At 34.5% G+C, this 14,349-nt stretch overlaps 1 protein-coding gene across 2 annotated transcripts in view; it reads right to left on the bottom strand.

Annotated features, from left to right (window-relative positions):
- Xrcc4 (X-ray repair cross complementing 4) overlaps nucleotides 1-14,299 on the bottom strand; it is a 230,745-nt gene extending 216,446 nt beyond the window's left edge. For both annotated transcript variants that reach the window (XM_076856049.2, XM_076856050.1), the window contains exon 1: nucleotides 14,221-14,299. The gene's annotated coding sequence lies outside the window, so the exon portion shown is untranslated. The remainder of the gene's footprint in view (nucleotides 1-14,220) is intronic.
- Between the last annotated feature and the right edge of the window lie 50 nt (nucleotides 14,300-14,349).

Consider the following 14,349-nt stretch of genomic DNA (forward strand, 5'->3'; position numbering starts at 1 on the left):
GTCTTATGGGCCTAATTCCATTAATCTGAGGGATCTGATACCAAGAGTAGAGAGACAATCAATACTGATTTTTTGGACATCCACTGTGTATTGGAGAATCACAGAAATGATTGTTCATGCTGGAAAATATCTCAGAATGATGAACAAAACAATTTTACTGCAAATTTTAAAGCCATCAGTTTGAAACCTATACTGGGTATGAAACCAAATCCTTTGTCCTGAAACCCTTAGAATAGTATACCTTTACCAGACAAATCTAATGCTTTTCATTGTCACTGGCTAAAAGAAGACCAAGTAGCTTCTCACAAATCAAATGACTTTTTTTCATGTGTCCTGTTCTTTTTAGTTATATAAGACACTAGAATGTTTTTTGACATATCATACATATATGAAGTGTAACTTCCACTCTTGTGGTTGTACATGATATGAAGTTACACCAGTCATGTATTCACATATGAAAATAAGAAAGTTATGTCTAATTCATTCTGTCTTTCCCAATCCCATTCTTCCTCTCTTCCCTCCCATTACCCTCCCTCCTGTCCCTAAAGGGTGAACCTCCAACTCACCACCTCTTATGTGAGTTAGCATCTGCATAGCATAGAAAATATTTTTGGTTTTCTGGGAATGGCTTATTTCACTTAGCATGAGAGTCTCCAGTTCCATCCATTTACCAGCAATTGACATAGTTTCACTCCTATTTATGGATGAATAAATGGCCCACTGTGTATACATATCACGTTTTCTTTATCCATTATTCTATTGAAGGGTGCCTAGGGTTGGTTCCATAGCTTAGCTGTTGTGAATTGAGCTGCTATAAACACTTATGTGGCCACTTCTCTATAGTATGCTGATTTTAGGTACTCTGGGTATATGCTGAGGATGGGATAACCAGATCAAATGGTGCTGCCTTTCTACGTTTTCTGAGGAATACTGCTTTCCAGAGTGGTTGCACCATTTTGCAGTCCCACCAGCAACTTATGAGTGTACGTTTTTTCCTACATCCTCACCAACATTTATTGTTACTTGTATTTTCGATAATTGCCATTCTGACTGGAGATGAAATCTCAGCACAGTTTTAATTTGCATTCTCTAATTGCTACTGACTTTTGAAATGCATAAATACTTATTTAGATCCTACCAGATGCAAGGTACTATGCTAGGTACTGAGATTATTATTGCTGGACATGGTGGCACACATCTATAATTCCAGCAACTCGGGAGGCTAAGGCCAGAAGATGGCAAGTTCCAAGCCAGCCTCGGCAAAAGTGAGGCACTAAACAACTCAGTGAGACCCTGTCTCTAAATAAAATACAACATATGGCTGGGCTGGGAATGTGGTTCAGCACTCAAGTGTCTCTAAATTCAATCTGTGGATTCTTCCCAAAAAAAAAAGGAAGAATATTATATACAAATAAAATAGATATATCTTCTGATCTCAGAATATTTATACTCTCATGACAAGAGAGTCAAATAAATTCATTACAATATTCTGGTGAGAGCCACAACAAGGTCATAAAAGGTGACAGGATAAACAAGATGAGTCACACCTGGACTGAAAAGTCAGAAAGCTTTATGAGAAAGGGAATCTAATAAGACTTAAAGGATGAATAGGAAGGGCTCTAAATCCGTCATTGCTATTCTCTTTCACTTATGCTATTCCACATCCTGAAATACCCACTATCAGCCCACACCTGTCAAAATCTACTCATCTTTTTTCAAGGTTTGAAAAGCCTTGAGAGCAGTTTTGATCTGCCAACAAGGATCCCAGGTGTTAATCATTTTATTCCTTTAAGAAATGGGGAGGGGGGAGGTGGCGTTGCTTAGGGGGTGTATAACACAGAGAAGACATCAGGAAAACCATGCTCAGACAGACTCTGCCAGCTCTTTCTTTCAAATAGGCCCTGAGAATACTGTACGTAGGCATACTGATTTACTAAGCAGGAAGCAGAATTTGTACGCAGTACTCTTTGAAATGGAACTTTAATAGCTTCGGAATTCCAGTACCAGTCTACTGGAATCCCTTGTTTTGGTCTTTACAACATTTGAATGAACTGTTGGATCTCAAAAATCAATACCCCAAAGTATGGCACTTTGGCATGCTATGTACTTTTAAACTGAAGGATATTGGAAGAACTTGAGAAGTTAATTTTCTTTCTCTTTCCCTTCTTTCTCTGCTTTCCTTTCTCCCCAAAGGCAGGCCATTGAAACTAGAATTCTTTTTTCCAATACAGGTTACAGAAACTAGAACCTCTATCCCCCTCAAGTCATTCACAAAAACTTCAAAATATTACTCTAAGCTTCCTCCTCCTTTCTGTGTAAGAGCTGGCCAGAAAGAAATTGTCTAACTGATCCTGCCCCATACCTTGGAGGAAGGAAAGCTAAACTAGAGACCAAGAAAAATCTAGGCAGATAGACCTTAGATAATAACCTTATCTAATAACTTAGATAATAACCTTTGGTCTTATCATTTATATACATATATTGCTTTTCAAAGTATACAGTTCAATCGTTCCTATACTAAAGGAAAGAACTAATGGAATCCCAAACAAAAACATCCTTACCACGGATGTTTTAATTATGAGGCCAAAATGAGAACACTTAAATACAGCAGGTAGAAAAGGGGTGGAAGCATATGCAAATCTAGCCTACCAAATATACATATGCATAGAAGGAAAGTTCAACCCTGGAGAGACTCTATATAAATCTCATAACTGACCTCACTTTCTGACTCTCAGCCTTCTCTGCAAATTTTCTCACTTTACTACATAGGTAATGGAATACTAACTCTTAACTTTCAATGTTTTCCATTCTGCTTAACCTATGGAAAAAGTTATAAAATGTACAACACAGATCTCAACCTTGAGCTGATGTAGAACCTAGAATTTCCCATGTTGGGACTTCAGATATTACAGGCATAGTTTTTTACATAAGATTATTATAATCTATCCCCACTTATATGTTTTATTTTATTCTAACAATAGAATTTTCATAGCATACAGTCTAATAGTTCCTATGCTAATGGAAAGGACTAATGTAATCACAAGCAAAAATATTTTTTCAAATCTTTATATGTCTCAAGAAACTACAGGAACTCCTAAATTAATGTTTTTCAAAACTAAAGAGGTGAAGAATTACTAAAGTAATTATTGATGTATGGCCAACAAATATGTCAATAAATTTAAGTATTTTCCTCCCCTTCCCCGACTACTTTTCTTTCCTGATAAAAGTTCTTGAAACCAAACTTGCAAGATAAATAGAAAGAACTCATAACCCATTAATTTAAATGTTTCTCTGATAAAATTCATAAAATTCTCTCTACAACACTACCTATTAAATAGACATGCTAAAAAAAAAATTCAATACGATTTGATCACAACTGCTGGGGCAGGAGAAATGCAAGTTCAAAGCCAGCATCAGCAGTTTAGCAAGGCCTAAGCAACTTCATGAAACCTCATCTCAAAATAAAAATATAAAAAGGGCTGGGGACATGGCTCAGTGGCTAAGGGGCCCTAGGTTCAATCCCGGGGCGGGGGGGGGAGGGGGGAGGTGTGTGTGGGTGTGTGTGAGAGAGAAATTGCTTGCACTTAATTTTTTCTTAAAATCAAAATGCATGAAAAATTACTATAACAAAAAAACAATGAGCCACTTCATATGTATCCTCAATCATTACATGTAATACTCATAATAATCATAGCATATAATACTCAAACTACAGATACTAGAAGCAGTAAGAATACTGATATTTTCCATAATTTCCACCTTGTAGCATATAATTAGAATCATGTAATCTTATATTTTTGATCCAACCAATATGAATCAAATACAATATGAATTAATTTAACTCATGCATTTAATCTGTACTAATACTTTTCCTTTTCACTGCCTTAAAAAAAAACAGGCTCTCAACTAGATAAATCATTGTTAGCTATCACTAAGTACTGGTCACACAATGACATTAGTGCCATGGTCCATGTCCCACAGCATTTTGGTTTGGAAGTGTGCTCATTCATTCAAGATTTAAAAAGAAATTGCTGATTTTGCCATCAAATGCAGACTTTTTCCTCATTGTAGCAACAAAGCTTTGAATGACTCCCACCTCTGCTATTCTCAGCCCACAGACCTTGAACAGACTTACACTGGCACCAGGTTCTAGGGACAGAACAGAGACACAAGCTAAACCAACATTCTGTTCTATTAAATATAGAATCAGTGATAATTCAGACAGGCACAGGATTCCAGTTATGAACAACTAAGTCCAACAAAGCTCAATTGCAAGGTTTCTTTCTACATTATAAATGACATAGATTCTTTCCTACTTATTTGATGTTATGATGTTGTGAGCCTACAGCATTTTTTTTTATTTTGTATTTTATTTAGAGACAGGGTCTCACTGAGTAACTTAATGCCTCGCTGTTGCTAAGGCTGACTTTGAACTCACAATCCTCCTGCCTCAGACTCCCAAGCTACTGAGATTACAGGCACGTGCCACTGTGGATCCTAGAGCTTTTAAGAACAAAATTGACATATTAGAAAACTGAATTGAGAGACAGGTAATAGCTCAGACCTGATTTCAGCTTCATCAGAACACAAACTTTACCATGGATGTTTTAATTATGAGGCCAAGGAATTCAATTTTGCTTAAGCTTCTTTGTGTCATCAGGTTTTGAAATTAGACATCAATATAAATCCTCACTATTATTCATTAATTATGTGGACTTCAGCAAATTACTCAATTCTATCTCAATTACCTCACAGTACCTACAAAAATGTTATTAAATAAGTAAAATACATATTGTTAGCAGTATAAATTGTACACTTTGGGAAACACTACATTAAATTCACATTTAACAAGTGAAAAGTTTTTCATTTTCAGCTTACTATACTTACAGTCATATCAAATCTAAACCACCTGAGATTTTGAAAACACTGGCAATTTTGTTATCACTACAGAATAAATACTGGTAATAATAGGAGGTTCAAGGAGACCATTGAGAACATTTTGGCTAAGGCTCTTATAATTCCAAAAAAACCATAAGTATCTATTTAAACACAGATATAAATCTAGGGTACATGGTGAAAAAGGTTTTCCAAATTTTTAAGTCACCAATTAATAAGTCTAATATTTTCACTGTAAAACTCAATACCTTATCTCAGAATACTGGCAAATTCTCTGAAAGGAGCTAGTCAATTTACATTTTAAAACTGTAATTTTTTTTCAATATTTGACCAATAAAACTGAGAGTAAGTTAAAAGTCTTTCATTAACCTATAAGCACATTTGTTTTTTCATGTTTGTTATCATTTATAGAAACAAATGTAGATTCTGACAGATTATATTATCTCAATTATATTTTTCTTCCTTTTTTTTTTCTTTTTTCTTCATCTCTTATTTTTTTGTTAAGGTACTGGTGATTGAACTGAGGAATATACGTCAATAAATATTGACATATTTACTGGCCATACATCTGCAACTGAGATACATCTCCAACTCGTCTTTTTAAACATTTTTTTGAGGTATTAGTAATTGAACCCAGAGCTTCATACAACAAGTGCTATGCCACTGAGCTGCATTTCCAACACCCCATACCTTTTATTTTTTATTTTAAGACAGGGTCTCGCTAAGTTGCAAAAGTTGGTCTCTGCAATCCTCTGCCTCAGCCTCTGGACATGCTGGGATTACAGGCATATGCCACCATGCCCAGTTTCAAGTTATTTTTCATTCATTCTTCACAATACAAATGTAACATCATAATGTAGTTAAGTGATTAAATAACTATGTAAAAGCCATCAGAAAAGAAGCAATGAGAGTAAAAGTCCTGATACCCAAGTTGTATAATAGACTATTTTAGGACTGTCATTCAAAGAATGTTAAGTTTAACCTTCTTCAAGAAACCTGCAAAACAGATGTACAATTGTTGGTGTGATTCCAATGACTTCATATGAAAGCTACAAATGTTTAAATTTGCATCTAATTGTTTTTTGTTAAATTACAACAATACTCAAATGAGAGTTAACAGTGTTCATCCATGATATTCAACCAAACATACCAACTTTACTATTTCTTCCATAGACTTTCTTCTAATATATAGTTGTCAGATAATGTGATACAAGACAGATTTCCTCATCATATCTAAACTTCAGAAATTTATGTTTTCTCTGTTGCTATTTGGAAAGTTCTCAGAGCACAAACTTTTGGTTCTCAAAAGCAATATCTAAGTCATAATTTCAGCCAATTTCTCTATAAAAACAATGTTAAAAAAATCAGAAATTGGTTCCTAAACACAATGTCAAGGCAAGATTTCTTAATTCAATTTACAGATAAGTATTACAGCAAAACTAATTTACAAAGTTATAAATAACTGTGCTGTCATTTTTAAAAACCACTTAAGATAACTCACATATGTAAATATATCAGTAAACTATATAGTAAAAGCATCTACTAATAAATTGACAAAGAAACATCATAAACTTTTAAACTTCATTTTTTTAAAATGTAGTCAAATATAATCCTATTTTCTCTGAGCAGCTGTTCATTTGGATGTGTTCTTTATTTATTGATACACTGTGTTCAATGCTAGGGTCACATTTCTTAAACAGGAACTTCCAAATTCTATGATAAACATTGACACATATCAGTATGTCAATATTTATACTGTCAGGACTTTGATAAGTTTCTTCAACAATGGCTGTACTTTACTTCTTAGCAGTCACTCATTTCTATTTCAATTGATCAAAGTCTTTATCCAATAAACTTTTTGTTCACTGCTCAGATAAAAATCACAAGTAACCTAATAGCATTCTCTTACACAAGGTAGAATGCAATTTCAACATTGTGGTCACTTCTATTGGGTTAGAAAAGCTCTGTAAGTGGCACACAAATTCAGAATACAATAATGTCCTCCAAGTAATATTTGTTTTTGATTACTTAATCCCAAGTCTTATCGTCACTTCAGTCCTATTAAAGTATTGTAAAGGCTGAAGCTGTTTCAAGATTCATAGAAATTAAACTATATCCTATTTTGTTAGTCGTAAAGGCTAGGTGAAGATATAATACACAGACGAAGGAGTCTTGGTGAGTTAATTATTTTAAATTAAAGGAACTTAGGAAACAGCAAATGATGTAAGAGGCTTTCCTTTGATATCTCCTTGTCTGCTTAGAGTCTGGAATCTGAATGAAGAAAACAATTACCTCTGGTTCTTTCTGCAAGTTTCCATTAACTAAACTCATATCACAGGAAGAGAGACTGAAGTCTGTCAACACACCTGGACTGACTTTTTCACACACCACTGTGTTCTATTTGGGTCCTAAAAAGGTTCACTAATAAATCACTGTGTGACTTAAATGTCAGAGACTTTATCCCAGGCCATCATATGTACTCCAAACCCACCCAATCCCCCTAAAAAAAAAAATCATTTACTGTTCTGACTTTCCCTATTCTCCCTCTTCACTATAGAAAAAGGGATATATAAGTTTCTGAGTATTGGGGACTGTTGAATAATCAAACTGATATAATTTCCCCTTACTATGAAGGTTTCCCTTTAGCATTTTAATAAATTTGTATGCCTTTTCTCCTTTTTAATCTTTGTCAGTTTGTACCAGCAAACCTTCAGAGGGCAAAGGAGAAATTTCCCTTTGTCCTTCTGCTGGTTTATAGGCTGCAGTAATGATATCCAGAGGACACAGTCTGAATTCAGCACAAATAATAGTTATGAAGTCTGGTTCATTATCCAAGATTAAAGAGTGTTTTAAATGAGAAATTTTACCTAATTTTTGTGCTGAGTGTCAAAAACTAGATAAACAAACTAATCAACCTTGAGTGCAAATGTCTGAATCAACCTTAAGAGCAAATGTCCATATCACTGGGATAAATTTTTTTAAAAGTCTTACAAGCACCTTGGGATTTCCCAATAGTACAGAAACAAATCTATGATATAGTTAGTGGTAGTAATGGCATCTAACAAAAACATGAATGACTAATAAGCAATTTGAAATTCTATCATGGATTTCTTCTATTTGGCAAAACAAGTCTTTTAACAGTTTAGTTTTCTCCAAAAGAATCAAATGTCATCAACATGAAAAATTTGGTGATGGCAACTGTCCCCTGGTCAATGATTTCAGCCAATGCTTTAGGAAAAAAACACAAGATCACTTTCTCACCTGTGATGACTGGTTCACAAATGACAAAGGGGCAAATTGACCAGGGCAATGAAATGTAATAGCTACCTCCTACCTCTATAAAAAGATCTCTCTCCCTTACTTTAATGGCAGCCATCTTTTTCGTAGGAAACAAGTTAGAGAGCAAATAAAGCATTGACTTTATACTCAGAAGATCCAGTTTAAAATCAGAACTTGACTGCTTCTTAGTTGAGTATCCTTGATCATGCAATTAATGTATTAATTATTCATTGTCTACCATAGTAAGACATTCCCAGTTCTTTAGTGAGATAGAAACACCTAAATAAAAACATAATATAAGCTTGTGAAGTGCAGAAGCCAGGTGAAAGTGCCTCTGAAAAGTAGTGCTTGAGCCAGTTTGACGTTCTAAGGATGGTTTCCTTAACTTAGATCTAATATTACTCTTAAACGAGAAATGGATAGGTAAAAGTGCTTAGGGGTAAAAGAAAAATAAGGAAGGGCATTCTCCAATCTGAGTGAACAAAGGCTTAGAGGCAAAAAATTATACAGAGTTGGATACAGTGGCCAACACATATAATCCCAGCAAATCAGGAGGATAAGGCAGGAGGAGTGCAAGTTCGAGTACAACCTCCGCGACTCAGTGAGACTCTCAGCAACTTAATGAGATCCTGTCTCAAAATTTAAAAAATAAAATAAAGATCTGGGGATTTATCTGAGGATAAAGTGCCACTGGGTTAAATCCCCAATACCAAAGGGAAAAAAATGAATCATAAAATTATAACAGAATGGTACATAAAAACAAATAATTGAGTGCTTTTAGGCTACAAATCAGGAATTATAAATTTTAATACTCAGTCAAGTTTATTCAGGTAGCCAAAACCTACTGAATATTTCTGTACCTCAGAAAAATACTTTGATCTTGGCCTAAGAAAGCAATACAGATAAAACTCTCTACCTTCATGGATTTTATATATTAATAGAAGAGAAATAATTAAATATACATGTAATAAATATGCAAAATACATAGTATAATAGTAAAAGAAGAAAAAACAGATTCAAGACTGAGAGTACAGAGGCAGGGTGAGGATTATTTCAAAACTGAAAATTTAAATAGGTTGAGATAGGCTTTGTTGAAAAAGTAACATCTTAGCAAATGGATAAAAGATTAAGAAATTGCCTGTGTAGACATCTAAGAAAAAACATCCTGAGTAAGGAAAGCAGCCAAAACACAGGTAATAAAATAGAAGTAGGCCTAGTGCACTTAAGAAAAAGGGTGGCCAGTATGGCTAGGAAAAAGTAATGGAGGGAGCAAATTCAAAGACATGAGAGTAGAGATCAGATCATGTGTTCCTGTAGACCAATATACAGAAGTTGGCTCTTACCATTGGTCAAACCAGAACTTATTAAGATTTTTAGAGAAAGAAGTAAAGTTACCTTCTTTTTTAAAAAATAAACTTTATTTGGGGATCATTCTGAATTTACAGCAAAGTTACAGACTTCCCATATACCTCTCATCCAATTTCCCTAATTGTGTCTGCTTATATTACCATGGTAAATTAATCAAAACTAGAAAACACTGATACATTGCTATTAACTAAACTCCAGACTTTATTTGGATTTCAAGAGTTTTTTCATTAATGTTCTTTTTCTGTTAATCTAGGGTAACACATTATCTTTAGAGTCCTATACCTTAATGCAATTTTTAACATATGTAAAAAGTATCATTCTGGCTAGTCTATGAGAATAACCTGTATGACTGAATAAAGCAGCATTACTATAACCCAAGAAAGAAATGTTAGTTGCTAATGACAGAAGTTCAAGCTCAAGATGATCAGGGCACTAATGACTGCAATAGTAGTAAACTGTTGAATTCATGATATATTTTGTAAAGGAAGCCAAAAAATTTGCAGATGGATTTTGATAGAATATAAAAGAAAGGTGTCAAGGATAACTTCAGAGCAACTGATTGTATAGGCATATCATCAACTGAAGTGAGAAAGAAGACAAATTTGGAAAGAAGAGTTCATTTGGGACATCTAAAATCTTATAAATATACAAATGGTGATGCAGAGGTAGACAACTGGACTGGATCTACAATTCTAGAGTTCAGAAAGAGAAGGAACTAAGGATATGAATATGGAAGCCTCAGATAAATGGATGATTAAGTCAAAAGACTTGATATCATTATCACAAGGAAGGAAAGAGGAAAAGAAAGGAACCAAAGATTGAGCTCCAGAACACTTCAACATAAAATGTATGGACAAATAGAAAATTCAGCATAGCAGACAGAAAGAGCAACCAAAGAGGCAGGAAAAAAAAAAGAAAGAAAGAAATATGGTCCTGGAAATCAAGTAAAGTAAGCATATCATGGAGGAGCAATCAACTGTGTCCAAAGTTACTGACAAGTCAATTATAGTGATGACCGAGAATGACCAACACCCAGATCACTAGTGACACTAATAAGAGAATCTTGTGGCAGCATAGAAGAAATAGACATGTAAGAGTGAGCTTTAAGAAAAGAACAGAAAAAGAGAAATTGGGACATGGAGCATAAAGAACGCTTTCAAGAATTTTTGTTATAGAAAAGATCAAACAAATGTGTAGAAAATAGAAAGATAATAAAAGAAGCATATCTTCTCCCACACCCTTCTTATTACTAGGAATTGAACCCAAGGCTTCCTGCATATCAGGCAAGTGCTCCAGCACTAAGCTACATACCTATCTTTTTTTTTTCTATTTAATTTTGAGATAGGGTATTGCTAAGCCACTTGTGATCCTCCTGCCTTAACCTCCAACTAGCCTGAACTACAGCTGTACCTCAGCAAGCCTTGCAAGGCACAAACAGCATTTCTTTTTGTTTAATTATTTTTTCTAGTTGTAGATGGACACAATATCTTTGTTTTTATTTATTTATTTATTTTTAATGTGGTGCTGAGGATTGAACTCAGTGCCTCACGCATGCAAGGCAAGCACTGAACCACTGAGCTACAACCCCAGCCGCCCCCCCCTCAAAAAAAAGCATTTCTTAAGGTAAAAAAAAAAAAAAATGAGTGCAGAAAAAAAACAAAACTTTTATAGGCATTTTTACAGGTGGTAATCCAAGAGCCATGGGGGGAAAGGATGAAAAGGGGTTGTGGGACTCAAAGACAAACACTCCAACACAAAGAACCTCAACTTAGGCTATGGAGTCTACTGGAGGATCAGAGAAAGCAAACAAATCACTGTCACTTAATATATGTGAATATTAAGAAAGAAAAAAGATAAGTAATATAAAAGGGAAGTACTAACACTACTATTAATACAAGATACAAGGACTGTGATTATGGTTCAGTGTTAGAACACTCACCTAGCATGTGTGAGACACTGGATTTGAACCTCAGCATCACATAAATAAATAATTAAATAAAGGTATTGTGTCCATCTACAACTAAAAATATTTTTAAAAATACAAGATACAAAATAAAAAGAAAATAGGTTAACAAAGTGGTCTAGTGGTATAAAAGCTATAACAATTTAATTCAAAGCCCTTTTATTATGTGCCTAACATAATAATAATGCAAATCAATCATCTTCCAAACTTATTCCTCAACTCAGGGGGTTTTTATTTCTGTCAAGAACTAAGCCACTCACACAATAATAACTAACACTTAGGCCTGGACATGGAGCTCAGAGGTAGAGAGCTTCCCTAGCATGAACAAGATCCAGAGTTCCAACCTCAGTAGTATAAAAATAATAAATAAAAGGATAACCAAAATGTCCTGTGTATTTACTGTTTGACAAATGTTTGGCTAGATTATTTCATTTGTATTAACTCATTTAATCCTCACAACTCTGAGGAAGCATGTGACCATCTCCATAGAAAAATAAAAATATGTACTATTTTTACATACAATCCTGGGGAAACCATGAAACCAAAGTTGAATATACTCTTTGAGATGCAGGAGAGAGGATTTTTGAGCAGGGGAATGACAAAGTCAAATTTTCTTCGTAGTAAGAAAATGATCCAAGATGATTTGAAAAGAGAATCCACAGCAGTACTACCAAAAAGATTAGTTTGGGGCAACTGATATAAGCTAGTACTTAAAATAAATTAAATCATCAATAATGGAAACCAAAAGCAGGGTGTCAATTAACTTAATGATCATGCAGCTCAATTCCCGCCTCCCAAAAGATATCCTCACATCAGATTAACTTTGTTGTATTCTTACATGAATACGATAAACATTATACACATGATCAGTCTCATCCATTGGCAATTCTGATCCTCTATGGATAACTGGAAAATGATGTTCTCTATTATTTTGAAGCTAAGGTACATAAGAATCTATTGCCTAAAATTAATAGTAACCCATAAATATAACAAATCAATTGCAATCTCCAACAACTTCAGCTTCCTGGTGCTCTTTACAGGAAGGCTGAAGCATACAGCTTCATACAGAATTATCACTCTGAAGTGCCAAATGATCAAGATGATCATCTTCACATGAAACCAAAAGCAGTTATAACATCTACAGACACATTTACTATTCTGGAAACCAAACTTGATCAGTTGCACAACATAATTTCCATAAATAAACTAACTTTGTTTAGTTTGAATGGTAAGTCATAATATAAGGCAATTCCAAGTGCAAGCATTAAGACTTGCTTTTTTAAAAAATATGTTTAGTTGTAGGTAGACACCATACCTTTAGTTTATTAATTTATTTTTATGTGGTGCTGAAGATGAACCCAGTGCCTCACACATGCTAGGCAAGCACTCTATCACAGAGCCACAATCCTAGTCTCAAGACTTGCTTTTGATTAGTGGAAGGTATCATGTATTTTTATAATTTCTTATTCCCATCTTCAACATCCCCAGTAAATTCTTTAAAGGAACAGACCATCTTTATTTTTCTGCTGCAATGTCATGGTACTATGAATAAAGAAGATATTCAGTAAGTGTCTATTAATTTGAATATTTTACCAATTCTTTTGACTATTCCGTATAAGGGATTTTAAAATCAAATTAGTCGTGGTTTAAACCCCCCCTCAAAAAAACCCTTTGTGTATAGTAGCAAACAATAGTTATCAAAGAAGTAATCACATACAACAAAAAGGCAAATCTTCTAAACACGGTGTTGCCCTAAATACTAAAGAATCTTTTTATAGTTTGGCTGAATACTGTTCATTATCAACACCTCAGGAGCTTCTTTACTCTTCATATTCACTTTCTGAGTACACAAAGAATTGATAACATTCTGAAAAGACCCCTATGGTGTCTAAAAAAAAATTAACCACGCATTTGGAAACTAAGAATTGCAATAATTTTCTGATACACTAAGGGGATAAAGAGTGGAAAAACTCTGCCCCTCTGACTTCTGAAAAATTCCAAGAACAATGTAAACTTGAACATATCAAAGTGCCTGCTTCTCCATTTATAAAACACAGAAAACAAATATGGGTAAAATAAAGCCTCATCTAATGGAATTATCAAAATCTGAGGAAACTCAATAACACCATTATTGATAAAAACAAAGTTGGTATGTAATTTATTTTGCTGGTTTACCATTTCTCTACAATACAATTACTGCACTCAGAAAAGTGCAATTCCTTACTAAGGTTACTACAGAAAAGTTCTTTCCTAAGAACATTTAGGACCTACTGACAGTCTACAAAAAAAAAAAAAAAGAGGTTTGGAAACAAAAAAAAGGCAAGTGTTGGGGAAAATATAAACCTACAGAAAACAATCATCCGGATTCAAGTGCTCCCCTCATCCCACAACGAATACAGAGCATTTCAAAAGCACATTGCATTTCTAAAAATCGCTCTGAGAAAAAGGGAAAAAATTAAAATGGTACTCCATTGCGGCAAGCCTTGTAGATGAGGCCTGGAGCCCTGGAATCCCCCAAAACCCACAAGCATTAGGTACAGGAGCTCACACAATGAAGAAGATTCGAGGAGGGGAAGGTTCGCGCAGTGTGTACTTTTAGAGGTAAATGTAAGAGAATTTTTTAAAATTAAAGAAAAAAGTAGGAAAGAAAAAAAGGAAAACAGAACAGAATATTACTTATTATTCAAAAGGCCGCAGCCACTTCCGGACCCTACCTCTGAGTGACTCCACTTCCGGTCTTCTAAGAAACGCCGGCTCCCACTGATAAGCCCCACAGCCAATGAGAGTCTCAGCTACTTCCGCAACGCCTCATGATGTATCTAAGTCCCGCCTTTTCCGTTTAG

This window comes from Callospermophilus lateralis, chromosome 5 (assembly GCF_048772815.1).
Source record: "Callospermophilus lateralis isolate mCalLat2 chromosome 5, mCalLat2.hap1, whole genome shotgun sequence".
Classification (NCBI taxonomy): domain Eukaryota; kingdom Metazoa; phylum Chordata; class Mammalia; order Rodentia; family Sciuridae; genus Callospermophilus; species Callospermophilus lateralis.